Source organism: Penaeus monodon, chromosome 16, assembly GCF_015228065.2.
Source record: "Penaeus monodon isolate SGIC_2016 chromosome 16, NSTDA_Pmon_1, whole genome shotgun sequence".
NCBI classification, from domain to species: Eukaryota; Metazoa; Arthropoda; class Malacostraca; order Decapoda; family Penaeidae; genus Penaeus; species Penaeus monodon.
Genome location: NC_051401.1, coordinates 15,933,504 through 15,938,503, shown reverse-complemented (window position 1 = coordinate 15,938,503; position 5,000 = coordinate 15,933,504). Strand labels below are relative to the sequence as shown.

General features: G+C 46.5%; 1 protein-coding gene and 1 pseudogene across 1 annotated transcript in view; both read right to left on the bottom strand.

The window, feature by feature from the left end:
- Nucleotides 1–5,000, bottom strand: part of LOC119582558 (serine/threonine-protein phosphatase 6 regulatory ankyrin repeat subunit B-like) — a 45,922-nt gene that overhangs the window by 35,650 nt on the left and 5,272 nt on the right.
- Nucleotides 67–4,902, bottom strand: LOC119582950 (annotated as a pseudogene).

Below are 5,000 nucleotides of genomic sequence, written 5' to 3'. Positions count from 1 at the left end.
ATTAAATGGAAAATATTCACTCAATTCAAGTAATTTAATGTGGTGTCTTTGAGTACCATAGATGTGGTGTTTTGTGTGTATCTGTTATGTGCATGTATGTGTGTGTGTGTTAATTTGAGTGTCGTATATATACACACAGGTACTTACAGGATAGACTCCAGGAACTTGACGATCTGCACAGCTCCAAAGCCTACTTTTGGCCTCTCAAAATCCCCGCCGATAAGCCTGTACTTTCCGAAGCACCAAATAAGCTGCTTCATCTCCGTTTTCTGGAAGTGGTGGCACATCATCGAAGACGTCCTGCCATTAGGCTGACCAGGGCCACCGTTCCTCCACTTTTCCTCCTCGCCTTCTCTTTTCTTCCAGTCGCATGAAGAAGCATTCTTAAGGGCGAAGGCCAGGTGGGGTGCGATCTCCATGGCCGACAGTCCCCGCTGTATCTGTTCTGACTGCGCGAGGCACCAACGCTCGGCCTTAGAAAGTGTACAGGAGCGTCCTTGCGGTCATGTAGCTCGCCGTTGTCGGGGGAGAGTTCCTGTCAGGACGACTCTTCGGTTCGGCAAAGTAAAACCTCCACTGAGAGTCCTCTATGGTGGTGATGCCCTAGTGTCTCCTTATCTGCGTGTAACGGGGTGAGATACGGCTGGGGGAAGTCTGGCGGCCAAGGAGTAGGCAATTGACAGGGACGGATCCACACCATTCAGTAGAAGGGGATACTCGGATCCTGCCACGCCATTTGGATCGGCACCCACCTGGGTCCTGTCACCCTGGAGCACGTAGGCTGAGGCGAGGATCGGAAAATGGTGGTGTTTCAAGGCTTCATACGTCGATTGTAGAAAGTGTGCTTCCAGACAGTGGCTTCAAGATCTTCTCAAAGTCTGGATCTTCACTTTCCCACTTTGATGCATAGTTTAATGTCCTTTGCATGGGCCTTGAGCTTTGGCAATTTCACAAACTTTCCACCTTCACATTCCAGGTGGCGAGATGACCCAGATTGACATCGAATTCATCAGGGGCAAAAGGCGCAGTGTTGTCTCAGAGCTCCCAAGGAGTTTGAACTCCCGTTAAACACCGGGTTTTCCTTCTGCCACCTTTCCTTGTGGATCTTCAAGTTCGGCCATGACTGCTTTCTTTACTTCGAGCGCCTAACACTACGGAAATTCAATGATCTTCTACAGTCATTCATGAGTTTGGATAACTGAGAGAATGAAAGTGATTTTGGAACACCATTAGTGGTTCGTGTTTTGTGTCTGGGAAGGTCATTTATTTTCCCCAGACTTACGATATTTCTTCAGTAAAGGTCGAAATTTCCGACATTATATCTGAAGGTGTTAGTCCCTGCCTTGCAAATTAGTTTTTCTCTCGCTGAGTGACCACAGCCGTTTGTAGGCCATATCGAGTAACCGAACATGTCGCCAAGTGGAGGTGTGGTGTCCTCCATTTGTCCCTACAGGTCTGGGGGCGGCTCCAAGGTTCAGTAACAGAGGCTACAAGGTTCTTGTGGCCATAAGGCAGCAGCCTGATGCAGACGCAGATCGTTCCTGTTGATGGGAATCAACCTCCTCGTTCGCCGAAATGCCCCTTCGTTATCAAATAAACGGAAGGCTGCACGAGGCCAATTGGCGACGCCACCAGAAGCGTTCTTCTTACAATGGTCCTTTTCATATGTAGGTGTCCTCTGACAGGGTGACTCCGGGATCAGGTGCCTTGGTACAGGTCATGATGGAGGATCCTGGATCTTCCTAAAGCTCTTTATCTCTTCGTCCTTTGTCTATTTTCCTCCTGATGATTTTAACACTCTCATTTCTTGCTCGTAAATCATCTGGATGAATAATCCATGGTTGTTTTAATAGGTCTTCATATCTTAATGCTATAAGTAATTATAAGACAAGACCAAAATATTCTAAACAGGATGGTCTTAATATTTTTTCTTTTGAAGTTAAATCTGCAGTCTTGTCTTTAATGTTTCATGTGGTATAAGGTTTGAGAATGTGTGTTTCCATTGTTTATAACTGGCAATCAAAAGGTTTCTAAATGCTACTGGAGACTGGAAGAAATAGTGAAAGATGCAAGTTTTACAAATTTCTTAGTTTTATTTAATGTATGCAATAATTAGTAAATTTCTTAATCTCAGAAAGGAGACGATAAGAGAAACAAGTCTAAGCTACTGGTTTATAGTGCTCTTGAAGAATATGATTACTTTTACTGATTTTCAACTAGAACCGTGACTTTGCTAGGAATCCCTGGCTACCTTTCAGCTCTTCTCGTTGGGAGGAAGAGCGAATCCCGTGGAGTTTGGCCAGTAGTGTCCCTTATGTAAGACTGGCCTTGTTCTTGCCATGAGTGAATGAACCTCTTCATTCCCTCCTGAACTGCCGCCGCCATGGGGAGACTATCCCGCTGCACCATCGTTTGCCCCAGTGGGCCAGTCGCTCTCCGCTTTGCTGTAGGAAGAGGGCCGTCAAGGTACATTGGCTGTGCAGTTTCGACCATGAGGCTGGTGAGGAGCTGCTGCTGCTGTGGGCTTGCCTGATACTGAGTGGGCAATTCTGCCTTCCATGGTGTCCGACTCCGCACGGCGTTTAGCAAGCAATCAATGCATCCGCAACTCGGCGGATTCACAGTGTGTTTTGTTCGTCTTTTGCAAGACATTCTCCATCTGCTGGACAAGAAGTAAGGATGACCTGTGAGTAATTTGCACACCTTTGTGAGTACTTGACTTTATCCATGTTTATTTTGGAAGTTCGTAAAGAAAAAAATGAAAAAAAAAAAAAAGGATATATACCCTGGTGATGAGCATGCTGACCCATAGGCCGGTTACATCCAAGAGATAGCCATGCGACCTGCACTAGATTGAGTTCGGTGAAACGTGATGTTTGACAGAACGGCCCCGCAGCTAAACAGGCAAACTGACATTCCTCGCCGTTGGATGTGCCTGCGAGAACAAGGCTGTGGGTACTGTACGCTCCTGTGGGCTCCAGAGGGGCACCTGCCTTCACGAGTGGCAGATGCTTTCTTGACATCCATCCCAGTTGCTATTACACCTAGCAAGCTCTCCATACACTCCTCTTGACTTTTTCCTGTCTCACATGCATGCAAACTTTAGTTCTGCTGCCGTATATGTGGAGATGACAAAACATTTATTTCTAAACTCTTTCACCTTTTCTAGACACACAGACATTGACGGCAACATACCTCATCTCGTTTCCTAGCCTGGATAAGGCTTCTGCACTTGATATGAACCATTTTTGGCGTGCCAACTCCGTCTGCTGTTTGTCCTCGGTGGGCGAGCACCCCAGGATACACGCCGCACATTTCAATCAAGACCTCAACTGTCTTTTGGTGTCCTAAAATGGCAGCCAAATGCAGGAAGGTGTGTCCGCGGGAATCCTGGTAATGGCCATCACGGGTCCTGGGAATTACATCCTTGAGGGTAAACCATTCCTGCGCACGCACATTTGAACTCAGCTTCCCATGGTCATATTCATATACCTCTTGGCTATCTGCCTGCAAGCATCAAAGTTCTTTTTATGACAAGTTCAATATCAACTATGAATGGTCAGTAAATATTTTTTGAACTTTCAAAAATATATTCTTTGAATTATATTCTGCAGGATATATTTCATAAAAACACTAGATTCGAGAGATAAAGCATAAGTATATACATATCTGAACCCTCCCACGGTTATCACTAAAGGGCTACATTTACATGGCGTTTCCCCCTGGTATTGATGTTCGGATTGAGTCTTGGAGTTTCGGAACCACCAGCGGATGTCGTTCATCCCCACACATCTGCGCATATCTTGGAGTGGGTGCCCATTCTCATCTCGCGCATTGGGTCCAGCCCGTACTTTGAGGAGCAGCTTGGCCGTGCTCTTGAGGCCCTCATTGCTGCACATGTGGAGAGGCTGTCATACCCGTGGACGACCGCATGACGGTCACAGCCAGACCTCGACGAGGAGAATGTTACCAGGTGATCGTGGCCATGTTTGGGCAGCAGTGTGCAGGGGCGTGAATTTCCTTGGTGTGGCATACATATCGATGTTGCGCCCGAAGCGAGCAAGGCAGCGATGCCGGCTTCATCGCCTCTATATGCTGCCATATGCATGGCGGTGAAGGCTGGAAAATAATGATTTACTTGTGCTCTATTATGAAGACTGGCTTACAGTTATGTATTCACTTCTGTGTGTAAAATTGAAAGTAAATACAGTATTCCACTCCTGGCGTATGAGATATGGTAACTCCTAAAGCACAAATATGTAAGGCAAATCATAAACAATACGCCATGTATCAGTATATCTACTCTATAGATGTGAATGTATTATGGGCAATAGTTAAAATTCATGCTCCTAATCTTCCATATAAGTGTAATAAAGAAAAATTGTACAATAAAATACAATATTCACAATTCATCTTTATCTGCATAACTGTTACCGAGTTTATTTAGTTATGCTCTCTTTGGCTATAACTTGGATTGAGTGAGTTCAAATCCTTGTAAGAAAAGAGAGCTATGCACCCATATTAATGAGATATTGCATTATTCCTCTACCAGCGGTAGAGAAACATAGGTTGCAGAGGATGCTTAACTATAGAAAAACCTGGTCAAACATACGAAAGCCTACAGCCAGAAAATATTACTCCGAAAGCACGAAGCATTATCTACTCGACCGAACCGTCCGGTGGACATGCATCGATGTCCTCCGCCAGCCTTTGCGAGGAATTGGGATGATCCGAGGACCGCCAATAGGCAGCAGCGGCATGGAGAGGCGTGTACCCTACCTTCCCCCGCCCATTTACATTCACACCCGCTCTCGTTAGGACCGGAACTAGTGGGCATGACCTCTTATAACGGCTAAGCAGATCAGCGTTTCCCCCCTGAAATGTGGCAGTCCGGGTCGTCATGGGGACACTGGTATCGCAGTCTGACCTTCCCGTAGCGCCGGCCAAGACGGCCTCCGTCGTCACCCGCCTCGACAGCAGCCGCCAGTCTCTGTCGTGGG